This window comes from Piliocolobus tephrosceles, chromosome 17 (assembly GCF_002776525.5).
Source record: "Piliocolobus tephrosceles isolate RC106 chromosome 17, ASM277652v3, whole genome shotgun sequence".
NCBI lineage: Eukaryota > Metazoa > Chordata > Mammalia > Primates > Cercopithecidae > Piliocolobus > Piliocolobus tephrosceles.
In genome coordinates, this window is record NC_045450.1 from 12,939,604 (window position 1) to 12,962,051 (window position 22,448).

The 22,448-nt window shown below is 41.8% G+C and overlaps 1 protein-coding gene across 1 annotated transcript in view; it reads left to right on the forward strand.

Moving 5' to 3' along the window:
- The window catches only part of SHISA9 (shisa family member 9), a 334,187-nt gene that overhangs the window by 61,863 nt on the left and 249,876 nt on the right, over positions 1–22,448 (forward strand). The gene's annotated exons all lie outside the window — the stretch shown is intronic.

Here is a 22,448-nt window from a genome sequence, read left to right on the forward strand (position 1 = left end):
TGCCAGATCTGGTCTAAGGTGCTAAATTTGAAAAGGATTTAGAACCAAGATACAGATGGAGCTGATCTTGAAGGAAACAAGAATGTGTCCACTGTTTTCACACCCAGGGCTTTAGCACACAGCAGGCACTCAATAAATTATCCATAGCCTGACCAAATAAAAAAGGTCCCAAATTAATTCCATGGAGCACCACAGAGGTGTACAAACCACAGGGGTGATGGTGTATCAATCAAAACATTGGACTTTCTGTTTTTTTTTTTTTTTTTCCAGTGGAAACTCAAACTGACTTAAATAATAGGATTTATTAGCTACCTAATGAAAAAGTCAAAGGTACAGTGGCCATCAGGAAAGGTTTGATCCAGCAATGTTAATGTCAGCAAGTTTTTCTTGTTTTTGTCTTGAGAGCTCATCTCCCAGGAAATTTAAGACAGGATGTGTTTTTACTACAGCTCTGTCTGAAATCTGATGTTGTGGCTTGGTCAAGGGTAGTATTTTACAGACACACAATCTGGCCCAAGACAGAAAGAATTAACCAGATTGCCAAGATTTTTGTGGAGTACAGACGGGCATATCAACACAATTCAAGATCATGACAGGGAATGTAGGGAATTCCTAGCTGTATTAAACCTCAAAAAAGTTGCTTAACCCCTGAGATTCTTGTTTCCCTCCACAGTAAGCACGAGGGAAACATAATTTCTGTCCTGTTTATTTCTTGGGGTTATCAAAAGGCTCAATTGAGAACATACTTCTATTATAATTCTGCATAAAAGAGCAATATAATTAGTGATCATGGGAATTAACTGATTATTGATGATGGTGATTTCTTCTAGTAGATGTTTAGGCTGATTCATTAGTTTATCCTTATATGTATCTCCACACACATGTGGATAAATGAGTATCTATGGAGAATATATATATATATATATACATATGTTGTATATATATATCTTCTTCAGGAAAGGTTTGATCTAGCAATGTCACCAGGTTATTGTTTTTGTGTTGACATCTCAGCCTCTAGGAAATTTAAGAGATGGTGTGTTATATTATATTACATCAATATTACAGCCCTATTTGAAGTCTGAAACATGTATTTATGCATGTATGTTTGAAATATATATGAGGTATAATTAATATACCATAACATTTCAGCATTTTAAGGTATACAATTCAGTGGTTGTCCTTATATTCATAAAATTCTTCTATCATCACCACTACCTAATTCCAGCACTTTCACCACCTCAGAAAGAAACACTGTATTTGTTGGCAGTCATTTCTCCTTCCTCCTTTCTCCAGCCCTTGGCAACTACTGATCTCCTTTCTGTCTCTTTTATTGGGCACCTATTGTGTGGGAGACTCTCTACCAGTTCTGGAGATACAACTGTGAGACAATTCTCCCAACTGATTTGGAATCAGATGAACAAACCCTGAATTACTCAGGCAAAAAATTAATGGGCCTGGCTGGCCTCCAACATCACTTAGGAGGTGGCTGCTTTTTCAGGGAGAGATGATATAGAACGTAGTGTGCAGCAGGGTCTGGGGTTTACTCCTCTTCCCACACCATGGCAGCCACGTGGCCTTGGTGTTGTCGAGTTTGAGTTCTGTCCTCTATAAAATGGCACCTCCCCTCTAGGGTTTTATCCTCATGAACATAAAATGAGATGATGTATGTAAAACATCAGTACCCAGCACATAGTCAGTGCTTGGTAAATAAGAACACTATTGTAATTGAAATGAATGACAAAAAAGTGTTTTTCACTGAAAACATAGCAAAGGGCAATAAGTGCTTATCTTAGGAATTGAAGAATAGGGGATATTTTCTTAACCTCATACTTCACTGCATTGAAACTGAGGTTTCTTGACCTTGGCTTTAGCATCCTCTTGGACTGGATAGTTCTCTGTTGTAGAAGGCTTCTTGTCTATTGCAGGATGTTTACTGGCATCTCTGGGCTCTATCCCCTAGATGCCATTAGCATTTCACAAGTTGTTAACAACCGAAATTGTCTCTAAACATTGCCAAATGTCCCCTAGAGGGCAAAATAGTCCCTGGTTGGGCACCACTGGCTGAAACTGAATGTGTTCTGTGCTGGATACTTCACTTTCCTACATCTATGATTTTGCTCACCTAGGGGACGTCTGCTTCCCCAATCCTACCCTTGGCCTTTAAGACCAAGCTTCAGTGCTGCCTCCTTCCTGGATCTTCCCTGATGAAAGAGTTTCCTCCCTTCTCAAATCCCTAAAGCACTTTATCTCTGCATCTTGTGTGACAAGAAGGAGTGCCAACTATGTACCAGATATGTGCTTTCTTTCTTTTTTGTAGAGACAGGGTCTCACCGTGTTGCCCAGGCTGGTCTCAAACACCTGGGCTCAAGCAATCTTCCCGCCTCAGCCCCCCAAAGTGTTGTGATTACAGGTGTGAGCCACCGTGCCCAGCAGTGCTTTATAATCTTTATAACAATTCCACAAGGAAGGCATTCGTTATCCCCGCTTGCAGATTAGGAAGCCAAGGTACAAAATATCCCTTTCTCAGGAGTGATTTGTATGCAAAACTTAGTCCCTTCAAAGACTGAGAAGGCCCTGTCTCATTCATTTCCAACACAGTGCCTGGCACAGAGTAAGTGCTAAGAAAACTTATTGAGTAAATGAATGAAAAGAAAAGCCTCAGAGGAGGATGTTCAGTGGAGTTATCGAGCCTTTGAATGTGGGAAAGACTCAGATCTGTCCTGGGTGGTTAAATATTCATCTTCCTGTAGGATAATCAGCTGACCAGACAATCTCTTGAAATCTTGCCTGATTCTAGCCATTCAGCAGGTTTCCTGGGTGCCTCCTGGGTGCCAGAACTTGTGATGATCTCTGGGGAGGTCCAGAAATGAATAAGACATGGTCCTGTTGGTAGAAGTACTCTGGAGGTGGAATATGCTTATAAGCTCCAAAGCAGCGATTCCTCTCCTAAGTGTAGCTCCTAAAGAAATTGTTGATCCTGGGCACAGAAAGACATGCAAATAACAGTTATTGCAATGTTGCTGGTAATAGTGGAAAAATTGGAAACAACCTAAATCAGTGATTCCCAAACTTGTCTGCATGTTGGAATCACCAGGAGATCTTTAAAAAAAGTCCAGAGCTAAGCCGAGCATGGTGGCTCATGCCTGTAATCCCAGCACTTTGGGAGGCTGAGGCAGGTGGATCTCCTGAGGTCAGAAGTTCAAGACCAGCCTGGTCAACATGGTGAAACCTCGTCTCTACTAAAAATACGAAAATTATCCGGACATGGTGACACATGCTTGTAATCCCAGCTATTTGGGAGGCTGAGGCAGGAGGATCACTTGAACTCCAGAGACAAAGGTTGCAGTGACCTGAGGTCGCACCACTGCACTCCAGCCTAGGTGACAGAGCAAGGCTCCACCTAAAAAAAAAAAAAAAAGTTCCAGAGCTTAGGCTACATATATCCCATATCAGATAAATCACAGTCTTAGAACCCAGTTGTCACTATGTTTTGAGGATCTTGGGTAATTCCAATGCGTAGACTAGTATGAGAACCACTGACCTAAATATCCATTATAAGATGAGTGAATAAATAAATTATGTTCTACTTATATGATGGATTACCTTGCATTAATTACAATGAATGAACTGTACCAAAAGACATGGACAAGAATGTTTATGGTAGCATTATTCGTAATAGTCCCAAACTGGAAACAGCTAGAACATCCATCAACGGCTGAATGAATCAATACATTGCATCGTAATCGTAAAATGAAATACCATACATTTTTGAGAATGAACAGCTACAATTGTATGTGTGAATCTCACAAATATGCTGTTGAGTGAGAGAAGCCAGGCACAAAGGTGTACAGACTGTGTGGTTCTGTTGATGCAAAGTTCTGGAAAAGGTCCTCTGCAAACTTTCTTGTAAAGAGCTCAATCGTAAATATTTTAGGCTTGTGAGTGATGCGGGGTGTCTGTTGCTACCCAACTTGCCAGTGTGGTGCAAAACCAACCATAGATGATATATGTACATCAGTGAGTGTGGCTGTGTTCCAGTAGAATTTTATTTATAAAAATGGGAGGTACAGGCTGGGCACAGTGGCTCACACCTGTAATCCCAACAATTTGGGAGGGCGAGGCAGGCGGATCACCTGAGGTCAGGAGATTGAGACCAGCCTGGCCAACATGGTGAAACCCTGCCTCTACTAAAAATACAAAAAAATTAGCTGAACGTGGTGGTGCACGCCTGCAGTCCCAGCTACTTGGGAGGATGAGGCTGGAGAATCGCTTGAACCTAGGGCAAAGGTTACAGTGAGCCGAGATCCGCCACTGCACTCTACCCTGGGTGACCGAGCAAGACTCCATCTCAAAAAAAAAAAAAAAAAAAAAAAAAAAAGGGGAGGTTCACAGGATTCGGCCCACAGTTTGTAGTTTACTAATCTCTATTCTGGAGCAAACATCATTCACCTACGGTGAACCTGCCATGGAGTTTGTCACCCTGGGTGGAGGGTGGTTAATGTAAAAAAAAAAAAAAAAAAAAAAAAGAGAAAGAAAAAGCACAAGAGAGCTCCTGGGATTTTGGGAGATGATTTTTTTTTTTTTTTTTTTTTTCCCCCTGTCTGGGTGCTGATCATGCTACAGTGCCCTCTTGGTGGAAATTCATCACTCCTTGTACTTATAAAGTGTACACTCTGAAGTGTACATTCTGTACAATGTTGTTCTTCAGGCCGGGTGCAGTGGCTCACACCTGTAATCCCAGCACTCTGAGAGGTCTAGGCGGATGGATCCCCTGAGGCCAGGAGTTCGAGACCAGCCCTGGGCAACATGGTGAAACTCTGTCTCTACTAAAAATACAGAAAAATTAGCTGGGAGTAGTGGTGCGTGCTTGTAATCCCAGCTACTCAGGAGGCTGGGGCAGGAGAATTGCTTGAACCCGGGAGGCAGAGGCTGCAGTGAGCTGAGATCATGCCGTTGCTCTCTAGCCTGGGAGACAGAGCCAGACTCTGTACCCACTCCTTCCCCGCCAAAACAAATGTTGTTCTTCAGTGTGAAGTATACGCTGGAAACAGCAAACAAACAAATGAATGAGGTGAAACTGTATGCATTAAATCAGCACACAAAAAAGTAAGTTTTGGAAGCTATATTCAAAATGTAGAATGTGCAAAACAATATAGTAAACTGTTTAGAGACCATGCCACAGATTTAAAAGATGTGCAGGGAAGAAATAATCACTACATTCAGAATGGTGGATACCTTGAGAAGAATGGGATGGGGAGAGGCACACAGGGGCTTCACGGATAGTCCTAAGTTTTTATTTCTTGAACTGAATGGTGAATAAATGGGCTTTATTATGTTATCCTTTATTTCCCTTTATGTGTTTAAATATTAAGTAATAATAAAAAGAATAACAGATACTATCCTTATTTTTCAGGGGTATATATGTATGTTTTTCAATGACAGATTTAGGGGGTACAAGTGATGATTTGTTACATGGATATATTGTGTAGTGGTAACGCCTGGGCTGGAAAAGTTGGATTGCCATATTCAGAAGAATGAAAGTGGATCCGTATCTCCCACCAAGGGTGTATTTTTTGTTGTTGTTGTTTGAGACGGAGTCTCACTCTGTCGCCCAGGCTGGAGTGCAATGGCGTGATCTTGGCTTATTGCAACCTCTGCCTCCTGGGTTCAAGCGATTCTCCTGCCTCAGCCTCCCAAGTAGCTAGAGCTACAGGCATGTGCCACCATGCCTGGCTAATTTTTTTGTATGTACAGACAAGGTTTCACCATATTGTTCAGGCTGGTCTCGAACTCCTGACCTCAGGTGATCCGCCTGCCTCAGCCTCCCAAAGTGTTGGGATTACAGGCTTGAGCCACCGTGTCCAGCTGGGGCATATGTTCTAAAGTGGGTTCAGAAGAATGTGAGCCCGTGAGACAGGGATTTTTATCTATTTCTTTCACTTACTGTATTTGTCTGCAGTGCCTCGAACAGGGTCTGATACATAGGAGGCATTTGCAAAATATTTGTTGAATGAATGAATGAAACATCACATGGACAGTTAGAGATTGATTGAAGAATATAGTTTGGTAGTACTGAGGGAATTTGAAGAGGAGGAGAACCAGGAAATCTCGAAAGACACCCACCTGGGATCTTGGCAGGAAGCTGGGCGTTGCTAATTCTCCCTTTTAGCTGTCTGCACAGGTACTAATTTTCCAGCCTGAATGGCAAGACTAAAACTTGGGGGCAAATATTTAAAAGGTGACACCTGCTGCCCTTGTGCCCCCTCCAAATCAGGACTCTGCGCAGAGAAGGCTGTTGAGGACTTCTCAGCTTGCCTGTTTCCTAGGGCTGTCTAGTAAATCCTGAAGCCTTTGCCAGTAGCCAGGAAGTTGAGATCACCTCGGAGCACAGATGGGGAAGGAGGCTGTGGGGGAGACGGAGACTGTGCCCAGCTGGGTTGGAGAGGCAGGCAGAAACCCTCTTGTTTCTTGGCTGGCTGCCCAGTCTTGAATGGGAGAAAGGTCTTCCCATGAAGCATGAGTCAGCCACTGAAGCTTGGAAGAGGATGGGGTGGGGAACTGTGGCCTAATTTGCTGTGTAACTGGGGAGGCAAGCCTCCTCCCTGTGCTCTGGGGATGCTGCTGTTTAAACACTTTATAAATCTCTCTACTCACCCTGTGCTGTTGTGTGGATCATCTGTCTTTAGGAGCAGGGGCTGTAGGAACCGCACATCATACCAGATTAATTTTATGATGGCCATTATTATGAATGCCATCATCATTGTTTTAGGGGTGGATCTTTGAGGCAATTCATCAAAGCAGCCAAAGGAAGGAAAATTCTGCAGAAATAAGGAAAGCTAATATAATAAAGACCTTTGTAGCTCCTTTCCAGATCAGTGTTTAGCTCAATTGTAGTGGTACCCAGGGTTATTCCTCTTAGCTTTCTCTTCAAAGAACTGTCCTATAGATTCCGGTCTGTCTTTGCATTGTAGTCTAATTAGTCTACAAAAATTTCTCTGGCATGCTTAATCTATGCCAGACGCCATTCTAGACATTGGGGATATGGTTGTAAGTAAATTAGGCAAAATCCCTGCTCTCTTGGAGTTTGTGTATATGTGTGTGTGTGTATTCAGAGGACCAAGTGGAAGAAAAATGTAAATAAAAATAAATAATGATAAAGGTAAATAAAAATAAACTATGATCATTTCCAATGGTTGTAAGCCCTAGTACTTAAAGGGTAGTGGTATATATTAGCAAGAGTGATCAGGGAAGGCTCTCTGGAAAGACAATATTTTAATTCAAAGCAGAAAGGTAAGAAGAAACAGAAAAGCAGAATGAAAGATTATTCCAGTCAAGAAGCACCACAGGTGCAGAGGTTGCAAGGTAGAAACAAAGTCTGGCAAGTCCTAAAACCAAATGAGTGGCCAGTGTGGGTTGGGTCATCTTCCCAACCCACACTTCCGTATATCACTAAGTGAGCAAGGATGAGAGTGATACATAATGAGGTGAGGGATGTTGGAAGGATGAAATCATACAGAATCTTTTAGACTCCAGCAATGAGTTTAGACTTTCTTCTAAGTCAGCACTGTCCAAATCAACTTTTCATGAAGGTGGAAATACTCCATGTCTCCTCTATTCAATACGACAGGCACTAATCTTATGTGACTATTGGACCACTGACATGTGGGTAATGCAACTGAGAAACTGAATTCTTAATTTTATTTAATTTTAACTAATTCAGAGTTAAATTTGAATAGCTGTGTGCAGCTATCGGTTACCATATTGGATAATGCAATTACAAGTGACCCAGGAAATAGTGAGGGTGTTGGTGCAGTGCATGGTAAGATTGGGTAATGCTTTTTTAAAGAATGGATTTTGTGGCTGAGTGCAGTGGCTCACTACTGCAATCCCAGCATTTTGGGAGGCCAAGGCAGGAGGATCACTTGAGGTCATGAGTTCAAGACCAGAAAGGCCAACATGGTGAAACCCCGTAGCTATTAAAAATGCTAAAATTAGCCAGGTGTGGTGGTGTGTGCCTGTAATCCCAGCTACTTGGGAGGCTGAGGCAGGAGAATCACTTGAACCTGGGAGGTGGGGGTTGCAGTGAGCCGAGATCGTGCCACTGTACTCCAGCCTGGGCAACAGAGCAAGATGCCATTTCACAAACACACACACACACACACACACACACACACACACGAAAGAATAGATTTTGTTAGCAAGAATAAAAACAGGGACTCGTGAAGGATCCTATTCACTTTCCCTGAAGAACCTGGCAGCTGAATCCCATATTCACAGAAAGTTTTCCTTTTGCCCTTCTTTTCCTTCTCAAATGTCAACAGTTTACCTGGAATTATATAGGATCAGGATGGCCCTCTGGACTGAGCTGATTCTTCAGGGAAATAGAAAGTCAGGAAACATGGGCCTGTTGTTTTGCTGGAGAGTTCAATTCTAGTGGTGCTTGGGAAGTGATTCTTAACTCCCATAAAGATACAGGCTACATACTACGCTAGTTAATTCCATTTGGGCAGTCACTGGATGAGTGAAACATTTTGACTACAGAGCAGAGATTTGGCAGACAACTGGGAAGGATCAGACTAATTTACCCCATCACTCACCTTCCTCCTGCAGACAAAAATGAACTTAAAATCTGCAGATGCTAGTGATAGTTGCTTTTTTCTTTTAGTGCCTTTGAGCTAAGCAACTTGTGTGTATGCAACACATTGAACTTTTCCAACCATTCTACCCACTAGTGAATTATTCTTAAGAAATTTTAAACTATAAATATTCACATTAGGACCCCTAGAGGAAGGGATAGTTGCATTGATTTGGGTACAGTACAAAGAGCACTGAATTGGGCCTTCAGATGCCTATATTCTGGTCTCAGTTTTGCCACTAATTGTCTGTATAGCCTTGGAAAAGGCTCTTCTTTTGTGTGGATATTATCTGGAGGGGATTAGTAACGTATTCTTCAAGCACCCTTCTGGATTTTGTTGCCTGTGGCATAAAAGTATGTTTGCTTTCCTTATTGTGTATAAGTGTCATCAAAGTATTATTGCAAGTGAAGCCCAGAGTGGGCTGAAGACACAAGTCAAGGGTCTCCAGCACTGCCTGCCAGGATTCTTTGGTGGTAAGCCAAAGAGACCAATTATAAAGTGGAAGGCCTAGGAAGAACAGGGACTAGGGAGTTCCAAGGTCCCTAGAGAATGGCAATGACGACCTATCTAGTGTCAGTCCTTGTATTCACTGCTCATGATTCAAATTATGGGGAGAAAGTGTATATCTGGATAAGCTTGGGCCACTCCTTGGCCAGGAGAGGGCAGGACATCTTTATTGATAATTTCTCTAAAATTGTATCCAATGGAAGAGAGAGGTAGTTCCCTAAAGGAAAATTGACATGTTCTTACCCAAAGAAGGGGGCATGGAAACCAAGTGAGCAAAAATGACCAAGTCTCCCTAAAAACACAGACTATAGTTTCTAAAAATTAAGAATATGACTTTCATGTCCACATAAGCCATGGCTAGCAAGTGATTTCTGGTGTGTGTGTGTGTGTGTGTGTTTGGAGTTTTGCTCTGTCACCCAGGCTGGAGAGAAGTGGTGTGATCTCGGCTCACTGCAACCTCTGACCTCCGGGTTAAGCACTTCTCCTGCCTCAGACTCCTGAGTAGCTGGGATTACAGGTACCTACCACCATGCCCAGCTAATTTTTATTTTTAGTAGAGATGGGGTTTTGCCATGTTGGCCAGGCTGGTCTTGAACTCTTGACCTCAGGTGATCTACCTGCCTCGGCCTCCATCTAGCAAGTGATTTCTAAGTCTATGTGAAATTGTTATTAATCAGAATCTTCAGTTCACTGGGATTTTTAGTTTGCTTATTACGAAAATTATTCTGAACCTGAAACTATATATGTCTACATCTATAACTCTATATTTATCTACACTTACATCTATAGCATCCATATCTGTATCTATATCTATCTCTCTATATTTATATAAACTTCCAGGGTTGCTATGGAGTCAGCTGAGATTCCAGCATTTGTGCCTTGTTAACCTACATGCACAATATTTTAATTAATTGATTAATTGATCTATCTGACAAATATTTGTTGAGCACCTGTTGTGACCGGGCACTGTGTTTACTTATCTGAGCGACATTCCCTGCTTTTAAGGGGCTTTTGGTTAAGTGTGTGTTGTTATCTTTACTGATAATTCCACTAAAATTGTACCCAGTGGAAGAGTGGCAGTTCACACACAGCTATTACGTTCACATAATCAAAGTATTGGGGGAGGGCATTAAAGAATAGGGTTATTGGTTGGGTGCAGTGGCTCATGGTGATTCAGGAGGTCAGGAGTTTGAGACCATCCTGGCCAACATGGTGAAACCCCATCTCTACCAAAAATACAAAAAATTAGCTAGGTTTAGTGGCGGGCACCTGTAATCTCAGCTACTCAGGAGGCTAAGGCAGGATAATCACTTGAACCCAGAGGTGGAGGTTGCAGTGAGCTGAGACTGCGCCACTGCACTCCAACCCAGGTGACAGAGTGAGACTCTATCTAAAAAAAAAAAAGGGGGGGGGGGGGGGATAGAGTTATTAGCTCTGTCAGAATAATTGGATTTATGCAAGTTGTGTGTATAAGGATTAATATAAATATTTAGGTGATAATGACCAGTGAAAGGCATTCAGGCAATGGTAAATGGGCAGGGTGGAGTGGGGGTAAGGGCATGGCATTGTGAATAGGCCTGGCGTAATCAGGAATTGGTGAATTTAAGATGGAAATTGTAGATGGGTCTGGGAAGGGGGACTGGAAGGAGATGGAAGATGACCCAGACATTTGGAAAGATTCTTGGTCATCCTTGAAGGACTTGAAGCCATGCTCAGTGGCCTGAGTGATAAAGAAGGATAATACCTTCATTTATTTGAACAGCATTTTTTTTTTTTTTTGCCAGTGAACATGAAGCCAACAGAAATTTTTAGTTAAATTTTAATTCATCAGCAAATCTGATGACTCAGGGCATCCTGACGAATCACACTTATACTGTGATTCTCAACTCGTTTCACTTGGCAACGTGTCGGAACCAATCATGGGGTGGCTGCAAATTCATGAGTTGCCTTTCCCCCTTATTGCTCTAGAAAAATAAATTTATTATTATTATTTGAGACAGAGTCTTGCTTTGTCACCCAGGCTGGAGTGCAGTGGCAAGATCCTGGCTCACTGTAACCTCCGCCTCTAGGATTCAAGAGATTCTTGTGCCTCAGTCTCCCAAGTAGCTGGGATTATAGGCACCTGCCACCACACCCAGCTAACTTTTTTGTATTTTTAGTAGAGATGGGGTTTCACCATGTTGGCCAGGCTGGTTTTGAGCTCCTGGCCTCAAGTGATCCACCTGCCTCAGCCTCCCAAATTGTTGGGATTACAGGCATAAGCCATCATGCTTGGCCAAACTCGTTAATTTTTTATGAGTGTGGCTCTTTGATTTTCTTCTGTTCTTTTGAGCCATTGCCATGGGTGCATCATCTTTAGCTTGAGAGGTTTGAGACTGAGCATCGCTTTCTGACTAATTCTTATTCTGCTCCTGTCTCAACAGAATCATGGGGATTTGGAAGGATACTTAATTCTTTTGAAATTCACTTACTCTAGATATTCAGACTGAAGGTACTTTCCTCAATCTCAGAATCTCTCTGCATCATTTTAGGTGTTCTAAGGTGTAGCTGTTGCTTTCCATTTCCAGTGTACCTTGCAGTGGGTAAGTAAGTAACAAGCAGGTTTCAAGCAGGTGAGTGTGACAGTGGCAGACAGCAAAACAACATGGTTGAGTTAGCCTGCCCGGATTTCATCTGTGGCTTTGCCTGGAATGTCACCCCAAGCAGAGGAAATGTAACAGCATGGTGGAAGAGGGAAGAGGGAAGATCTCAGAGAATGGCTGAAAGTGAGCCAGGGGCAGCTTTTGGAAAGAAGTGGCACTTAACAATGAATCAAAAGAACATTGAGGGTTGCGTGGTTTCTCTGGAGGAGGAGAACGTTGTAAGCTTGAGAGACATGAAAAAAAAGAGGGAGCAGTGCAAGCAGAGGATGCCTTGGATGCTTTTCTTCCAACCCCTCTGAGGTCTGGCCATATGACTTGCTGTTGCCAGTGAAATGTGAATGGAAGCCTTTAAGAGCCACTGGGTGACTCACTGCGTTCTCTTCCCCCTGTCTTGGAGACGGGCTGCGTTCCAGATAATGGAGGCTTGGTTGGGCTGGGTTCCTGGGTGGATAATCCTATAGTAAGCACTGGAGTTGCATAAATGAAAGAAATGGTCCCTGCTCTCAGGGAATTCATGATAGGGGAAAACATTGGTGATGTGGAGAGCACAGTTCAACTTAGGGGAATCAGGTAAGACGTCTTGGGGACTGACACTTGAGCAATGTAAAGAATGAGAACTTAAAACCACTGTGGAAGACATTGTGGGAATTCCTCAAAGACCTAGAACCAGAAATACCATTTGACCCAGCAATCCTATTACTGGGTATATACCCAAAGGAACATAAATCATTCTATTATGAAGACGCATGCACGTGTATGTTCATTACTGCCCTATTCACAATAGCAAATACATGGAATCAACCCAAATGCCCATCCATGATAGACTGGATAAACAAAATGTGGCACCTGTACACCATGGAAAGTACTATGCAGCCATAAAAAGGAATGAGATCATGTCCTTTGCAGGGACATGGATGGAGCTGGAAGCCATTAGTCTCAGCAAACTAATGCAGGAACAGAAAACCTAATAACACATGGTCTCACTTATAAGTGGGAGCTGAACAATCAGAACACATGGACACAGGAAGAGGAAAAACACACACTGAGGCCTATTGAGGGTGGGGAGAGGGGAGAAGGAGAACATCAGCAAAAATAGCTAATACATGCTGGGCTTAATACTTAGATGATGAGAGGATCTGTGCAGCAAACCAACATGACACACGTTCGCCTGTGTAGCAAACGTGCACATCCCGTGCATGTACCCTGGAACTTAACATAAAAAAAAAAAAAAAAAGAATGCATAAGAAAAAAAGAAGGAGAAGTGAAGTGGGTGAATAAGGATGTGGGAGAGGCAGGATGTTTGCAGAGGGACTAGTTGGTGCAAAGACAGGCAAGAGAAAGAGACAGAAAGGGAGTACTTGGAAATGGGCAGATGACACAACAATGGGATGCTTTTCTCCAGTAAATAAAAGGGAAACCTGAATTTGACCCCTGTGTAGACCCTACCATCATCTACCAAAATGGCACGGCTGACGTGGTATAGAATCATCTGAGAACTTACTGTTTATTCTGGAAGAAATAAGCATGACTTCTAGTCTCCCCTGGGAAAGAATTTTTATAAGTGCAGCCCTGTTTCATCAAATTATGATTGTTGATTTATATAGAGAAGGAAGAGTACTACGTAACCTGAGGAGTAGATGTGGATTGTAGCTGACATCTGAATATTATTTGAAGCATGCAGAATTTAATTATTCTCCATGTAGATGGTAAATAATTTGAAATATTAGGCAATAAGTACATTTCCAAACTGCAGAGCAACTGCCAATGATTCACATTACTACTTCCATAAAACTCCCATAAACAACAATTAAGGACATGAATATTTGCTTCCAAAGTAACCCGCTTAATATTAATGTGAATGATGTGATACCTAGCCCCAAAGGAGTGTTCTGAAGTAGTGTCTCATTACCTTGGATGAGTAGATGATTTGACATTATCATAGACCATTTGGTTTCTATGTTTAAGGAGGTGAGATATTTTCTTTGAAATTTGTTTTCTTCCCATTGCAATGTAACAGAACCCCTTCCTTAAAAATATATGGATTGATGAGTGACTGGAGGGATGGATAGAAGGATAGATGTGTGTGAGAGAAAATACAACCAAGTAGTAATTGTAGAATCTAGATGGTTAGTATGTATGTGTTCACCATACACTTCTTTAAAATTTTCTGTATCTGGAGAAGTTTCCATAATGAAATGTTGGGGGAACAAAATTGTGAGACATGGAATGGCTCATGATCTGTTTTTGGGATCCCAAATCCTCGTTATACACTTTGACTCATCTCTCCTCCCAGTCTCCACATCTAATCAGTCATTGAGTCCTGTGGATTCTACATTGCATTAAACCTTCAGACACCACCCTCTCCTGGCTTGTCCCCATCACTCCTGCCTTCAGCAATTCTCGCATGGTTTACAGCCACACCCTCTCTGCTGGTCTTGGCCTGATATCGCTCTGATAGATCCTTACATTGTTGTCAAAGTAATGATTAATTCCAGAAACATTTTTTGAGTATCTGCTATATGCAAGACACTGTGCCTGGTGCTGAAGTTTTTTTTGACCTTCAGGACACAAAACTGGACTGAATATAATTATTGGTTTATGACATACTCCCATCGTTCCATGCAGGACTTGCTTTTGCCTACTTAATTATATTTAATAGTTATAGTTCATTATTTTAAATAATGTGATAAGCACCTGTGAGCCCATGCTCCAAATGAAAGCTAGAATATTGACAATAATATGCATCTAACCACAGCGTTTTCTGCCATCAGTCTTGGTTTATCATTTACTTGTTTTCCTTTTGATCTCTGTATTGCTTCTCTTATTGTCTTGAATGTGTATATTTTTATGTTGCTTGCTTTTTAATTTTATGATGTATTGCGCAGTATATCATCCTTTGGAGTTTTTCTTTTCTTTTTTTCCCTCACTTACTAAGATTTATCCATAATGTTGTGTGTTGCTGTGGTACGTTTGTTTTGACTGCTGTTTATCCATTTAAATTTATTTCCGTCTGTTTCACTTTTAAAATTTTTCATCCTTGGTTTCTTCTCAAAAATAGATGCCTGTATCTTCCCTCTAATAAAATAAGAACTTAGCGTACTCTCCCATCCCTTTTTTTCTCTTCCTTCTTTACTACCACTTCTATTAGGTTGATATTATCTATTCTCAAACTTCAGTGTGCATTCAAATCTCCTGGGGATCATAGTAAATGCAGAGTCTTTTTTAGTAGGTTGTGAGTGGGGTTTAAGTTCCTGTATTTTTACAAGGTCAAGTGAGGCTGAGGCTATGGGTCCAAGGAACCACACTTTGAGTAGGCTTTTGTGACTTTTAATCCTGTGCTTTTATAGATACAAGTTCCGTTTGTATGATCTTTTAAAAATTTGGTCTTAGCTACTCTTTAAAGACAGTATCAAACTTTACCAAGGCATTTGATTACATGCATCTGTACATCTGGTACCATCTCCTCTGTATGTCTCTCCTCTTATTCGGGTAATTTATTCAAAAGTGGTTTTAATTTGGGACTTTCTATGGCAAATCTTTGAGGTCTTGTACATCTGAAAATATTTTTATTGTACTTTCATATTTGAATGACAGCTTAATTGGATATAATATGTTAAGTTCTATTTTTCTCATTTGATTGTTTGAAAATATTACTTCCTGTATTCTTGCATCTAGTACTGCTGGTGAAAAAATTCTGACATCAATATAATTTCTTTCTTTTTAAAAATTTGATTTGTTCTTTCTCCGTGGATGCTTTTAGAAGTTCCTTTGTTTTTAATAGCTTCTGAACTTTCACTACAACATGTCTAAATATATTTTTTTAAAATTTCTCTTTTGTAACTTTTTTAAAATCTGAGAAATTTGTACCCATTATTTCTTAAAATATTTATTCCTTCTACTTTTATTTCTCTTTCTGGGAGTTTTATTATTTTGATGTTAGTGTTTCTCTTCTGTACGCCATATAATTTACCTTTAATGTTATTCTATTTTTCGGTCATGATTTCTTCCTCTGGAAGACTTCCTGAATCTTGTCTTCCAGTTGATTAATTGATTCTTTAGCTGTATCCATTTTGTGCCCATTATCCATTCATTGTATTTTTTATTTCAACCATTTTATTTTTCATGCCTGATATTTCAAATTCATTCTTTTAAATATTTTCTTATTCCTACTTTATACTGTTAATATCTTCCTTCTTTCTTTAACAGGTTTAACAAAAGTATATTAAAAAAAACTTAAGTCCATCTATTCTAATATTTTTGCTTCTGTTGGAATCTGTAACCCAATGTATTGTTTTTCTTTTAAAATGATTGTACTCCTCAAATATCTTGTTATTGTGGTTAGTGAGCTCACTTTACCCTGGAGGTATTGGGCTACTCTGACGAGCAATGTGGATGGGCAAAGGCCAGAGCCCCAAGTCAGCCCTAGTGAGCTCAGGAACTAGATGGTAGGTGAGTCCTAGGATGGGGAGCCCAGATAACAGAAACCCACAGTCAATCACTCACAAACCCAGAACTTTTACCTAGCCCTGATTTTACCCATGACAGCATTTGGAGCAGAGTTCTCAGTTGGGATATAGGGGCAGGCACTGTTTGACCCAGGGCAATGGCAGGGGAACAGACAGAACCATACTCCTTCAACCCCCTCTAGTCCCCCATTCCAGTTTATCCTTTCACAGCCTTACTGGGCAGCTTCTGCCTCAGATTCAAGCCATCCCTCCACACCCATCCCAGTTCAAATCAGTACCCAGCCACTCCAGTAGTTTACCATGGGTCCTCTGCTTTCCTGGAAATTCCTTCAAGACCGATTATGGTGGAGGAAGCCAGCAGTCTAGCCAACTCAGCATCATGATCAGAGAACTGGCCATCTCGATTTTTAATCCCCTGGGTCTTCGTTACAGGCTGAATTGTGTCTTCTCACCCATAATTCATATGTTGAAGTCCTAACCACCAGTATCTCACAATGTGACTATATTCGGAGACAGGGTCTTTAACGAGGTAATTAAGGTCAAATGAGGTCATGTGGGTGGACTCTAACCCCATATGAGTGGTATCCTTATAAGTAGAGGAGATTTCAGACACAGACATGCACAAAGGCAAAAGACTGTGTGAAGATAATAAAAGGTGGCTATCTACAAGTCAAGAAGAGAGACCTCAGAGGAAACCAACCCTGCTGGTATCTTGATCTTGGCCTTCTAACCTCTGGAATTGTGAGAACATAAATTTCTGTTATTTAAGCCACCCAGTCTGTGGTACTTTGTTATGGCAGCCCAAACAAGAGCTCCCCATCAACTTTCAAACCAGACTTATGGTCGTTGAATGCAATTACTATATGCCAGGCACTACTTTACAAATGGGGACACTGAGGTACGGAGAGGTTAAGGAACTTCCTCTGAGTCATACAGCCAGTTGAAGATGGAGCCAGTATCATTTCTGCCTCGAGAGCTCACAGCTTAACTGCTGGATTCGGCCATCCAATATGGTGGCCACTAGCCACATGTGGCCATTTACGTTTAAATTGATTAACATTAAATAAAATTAAAAATTCAGTTTCTCAGTCACACTAGCTGTATGCCAAGTGCACAGCTAGTGATTGCCATAGTGGGCAAGAAGGATTTAGAACATTTCCATCATCTCAGAAGGTTCTGTTGGACAGCACTACAGTAGAGGATATTGCCTCTCAAGAAAATGATTACACTTCTTTTCTTAGTGCAGAAAGGCATTCACAGACTGGCCCTTGCTTACCTTTTTAATCTCATTTTCTGGCATTCTCCTTTACATTCTCTATCCTCCCATTTTACCTAATTCCCCAAAGTCGCCCAGCAAGGCATGCTTTGTACTTTTGTATGGTAGGTCATGCCGATTCATCATTCAGACTGGGTTCATGAGACACCATCTCCAGAACATGTCCCTTAACTTGCTAGGCTAGACCAGGTTTCATTTTTTGCAAGATGGCAGCACTCCTTGTTTCTGTCAGCCACAGCATGGTGATGGTTTACTTATGTGTCTATTCCAGGCATTGTGAGTGGGCAGGTATGATGATTTCTTCATCTGTAAAGCCCTGGTACCTGGAAAGAATAAGATACTTAAAAAGTGTTGCATAAATAAACAAGGGTATTATAGGTAGCTGTCAGTTTGCTTACTCACACACTCAGTTCTAGCTGTCCTGATTCTATAAAGTGAAATCTGCCCCATCCCCATCATCTTAGATAAAGACTTAAGAAGCCAATTAGGCTATTTGAGAATTTGAACCAAAAGACACAGCTACTCTTGTGAGGTGGTATTGGGTGCCATTGAATGTAACTATTGATAAAGGTAGACTCAAATCTCCCATCTGGTATTTTTCTCTGGGTGCCATTTAGAACCAGGTTTGGGGTGACCATTTTTCCATTCTGCAAGCCTGCTGAGGTGGGAAAAGCCAGGCTGCAGAGAGAAACATCCAGAATATAATAGGCCCAGAGAGCAAAGCCAAGACGGAGCTCATGTGGCTTGTGACAGCAGGGAGTGGCTTGGAGGACAAGTTTTGAATCCTTATTCTGCCACTTTCAAGCTGTGTGAGCTTGGAAAATTTCTTCAACCTCTTGGAACCTCAGTTTCTCCATCTGGAAAACAGGAATGTTTATCCCTCAGAGATGTTCTCCGTGAGTTAACTGTGAGAAAATGCAGGGAAAACATTCAGCACTGCACCCAACACATAGTAGGGCCTCAGTAAACATTATTTTTTCTTATGTGGAGTCAGAGAGCAGAGAGTGGTTTTGGTTTTTAACTACTCAGTTATTCACCCTTTTCAGCTCTGTCCTTTACCCCTGATTCTCAGTTAAAGTTCTGTTTAGCTCAAGCTACTTTAGGGGTTTCTGTTTCTTATCACCAAATGCTATGTGATTAAAATAGCGAGTGCTCCTATTCACAATAGCAAAGACTTGGAATCAACCCAAATGTCCATCAATGACAGACTGGATTAAGAAAATGTGGCACATATACACCATGGAATACTATGCAGCCATAAAAAAGGATGAGTTCATGTCCTTTGTAGGGACATGGATACAGCTGGAAACCATCATTCTCAGCAAACTCTCACAAGAACAGAAAACCAAACACCACATGTTCTCACTCATAGGTGGGAATTGAATAATGAGAACATTTGGACACAGGAAGGCGAACATCACACACTGGGATCTATTGTGGGGTGGGGGGAGGAGGGAGGGATAGCATTATGAGATATACCTAATGTAAATGAGTTAATGGGTGCAGCACACCAACATGGCACATATATACATATGTAACAAACCTGCACATTGTGCACATGTGCCCTAGAACATAAAGTATAATTTTTAAAAAGTCAAAAAAATAAAAAGGTAACGAGTGCTCTTGGTTGTTGGGGTTGGCTTCTGTTCGTAACACCTGCATTGGTACCCATTCTACTTGGCTGTTGGTGTTTTTTTAAAAAACGTAAATACTTGCTTCTTAATATTGATTTTAGAGTTCCAGTCCATCTGGGGCTCTTCATATGGGACCTGGCATACATGTAATTCCAGGTTTTTCAGCCCAGGACCCCTGGCCTTCCTACCAATTTTCCCTTGTCACTCCGTTGCTAGTACACTCATCCCCACCTCTTTAAGCTTCCTTTATCTTGGAGCCTCTAGCATCAAGGAAATGAGCAGAGGAGGTGCTGAGTGCCAGGAAGAAATGAAAGGTACATTCAGTATCTGCTGTGTAAAAATTGAAGCCCCTGTAATGTATAAAATCATCTTCCTTGCAGAGGATTTCACATTAAATTTCAGCTGCCTTTTACTTTACCCCCCAAATATGAGCTCAATTTGCTGAAGTTCTGTGAACAGTCACATTCTCTCTTATTTACTGATATTGTGTGAATAAAGCTGAATATCCAGGGGCAAGTTACTCGATGACGTCTCTCTCTCTCTAGAGGTGGGAAATGGGGCACTTTCCTTAGATTAGAGCTGTGTTTAAGTCAGTAATCAGCTCTTGTAAGTGGTTCTTGAGGCGATCTTCAGAATATCAAGAAAGGATGCTTTTTCTCCCCAGACAGGAGAAAAATTGGTTCTTGGGGTTTAAAACCTAGGGTTCTGGAAAGAGCTACTGGGCTTTGATAAGAACCATGGGTGTCCTGATGGGTCCTGCCTATGTGTTCTCCAGATAGCCTCTGATTCCTTTGGCATCCTCTCATTTCCTTGGCATACTTCTGTGGGCTTTGCTTCTCCGTGACTCTTTGAAGGATTCTGGTGGGCTGCTGGAGCCACCCTATATGGGAGTGAGTCTGTACGGCCTGGGGTGACTAAAGGGTGCAGGCATAGAAGAGCTCAGTTCTCTTGCCTCCAGCTGGAACAAACTCTGAAGCCTAATGTATGCCCAGAGCTCCAGATGGGATTAGGCTGAGGCTGAGACTTGCCCTGAAATTGTCCCTTGTTCAGTTTAGTTCCCTTCCCTGTCCTGCCCCTGAACCCATTCCCTTATTGGTTTATCCTCTGAGCACTTCCTGAATACTGTGTTGTATATTACATGAATTGTGCATTAATCCTCATCTCAGAATCTGCTTCTGGGCCCTGTTTCCATCAAAAGGAGGTGTTTTGTATATATCTATCAAAGCATTATGTTGTACACCACAAATATCTACACTTTATATCTGTCAATGAAAAATAAATAAATAAATAAATAAATAAATAAATAAATGGAAGAGTGTTGGATGGGAGAGGGTGTTGGGAAGAATACTAGCTCTGCAGGTCTGGGATATCTTGGAATTTCTCTGTTACTGCTTATTTCTGGTGAACCCTTCTCCAAGTTTCTGAAACTTGCTGAGTCTCAGTTTGTGCATCTGTGAAAAGGGAAGACTATGACCACCTTGAAGACTTGTGAGGTTGGACAAATCATCTGCCTGGTCCCTGGCACACTGTGAGCACTCTTACATTTTAACTGCTGTTACTATTTGGCACTGAAGGGGCTGAGACTAGAGGCAAGGAGCTCATCTAGAAGTGAATTACCTAATAAAAGTAATGTTGACAACCAGAGGAGGGGCCCCATGCTAAGATGTCATCATTTGTCTGCATTTCTTCCCTAAGGGTTTGGGATGACATTCAGCTGGTGTTGTGACAATGTTGGCCTTCCACCCAGATCTCCTGGAACCCTTACCACCATTTTTATGGTCTGCAATCTTTGACTTTTCTGTGCCTTTGGTTCCAACAGCCAGTGCCAGTGGCTCTTTCTCAGAGGACTTTCCTGGACACTGGAGCTGCTTTCTCTCTATATAAAGAGCCAGAAATGCCTAAGAGTTTGTATCCTGCTTCCACGACAACTCTGAACTCATGACTACTGTGTGCACAAATATGAGAATCCTGCTCTGTCGCCTAAGACCAGGCCAACAGTGGGGCCATCTTACACTCCAGAGCACCCCTGTAGGATAAGATTGATGTTACTATCTGTGGGACTTTTATTAAAGCCCCCACCCTTCAGGGCTTCCTTCCTTTCTATGTGCTGTGTCACCTGCTCCTTTACTGTATTTTTTTTCATAACTAGGAGTAGTTTTTAAATAGATCGCTCATATACAAACCCTCTTTTAAGGATCTACTTCTACAGAATCCCATTGAAGATAGCTGGTATGTACAAGTATTTCCATAGTGGGTATTAAAATATTGAAATACTTTCTTTTTTTCCTTTGGACCTAGGGTCTTTGTTGTCACCTAGCCTGGAGAGAAGTGATATGATCATAGCTCATTGCAGCCTCAAACTCCTGGGCTCAAGTAATCCTCCCACCTCAGTCTCCTGAGTAGCTGGGGCTATAACAAGGTGCATGCCACCACACCTTACTAATACATATATATTTTACTTGTTGAGATGGCGTCTTGCTATGTTGCCCAAGCTGGTCTCAAACTCCCGGCTTCAAGCAGTCCTTCCACCTCAACCTCCCAACATGTTGCAGTTACAGGAGTGAGCCGCTGCACTTGGCCTGAAATACTTACCATAAGAGAATAATCAAGTGCCCCAGGAGCCTGCCTGCTACCCTAGTCCTCACCTTGGATCCATTAAACCGTCCCATGAATTTTAAACTAAAGGGGTAATAACAGGGGAATTCGAGAACCTTCTCCAAAGCTATGGTGAAGGCTACATTCTGATTTGTCAGATTGCTAAATATTTCCATCACCCCTTTAAGTAGCCCTACAGAGGGTTACAGGGAAAGTGTGTGTGTGTGTGTGTGTGTGTGTGTGTGTGTGTGTGTCTGGAATCATGAATGGCAGGGTGGCCTAAATCTATCATGTAGTGGTGGTGTTTCTCTCTGCCCTCACAATGCTTCCTTGTTCAACAAAACCCTCAAACACTGCCAGATTCATGCCAGAGAAAAGAAATAATTGGCTTCTGTTGGACATCACCATGAGACCATGAGTCCATTCAGCTTGAGAATCACCCAGAATGACCTGAGAGAACTTCTGCAAGCACGTGTTCAGGTGGAAGAGTCACAGAGAAGACATCTGTCACCTGTCACCTGTCTTCTCTGTCAGGTGAGGTCAGATGAGAGTGAGCTCAGCTGTTCCAGCCCCTGCTCATCCTCATAGAATTTCACCTTGCCCATGGCTTTTTCCTCATCTTTTCCTGCTCTTCTTAAACCAACCTTCCTTCCTTCCTTCCTTCCTTCCTTCCTTCCTTCCTTCCTTCCTTC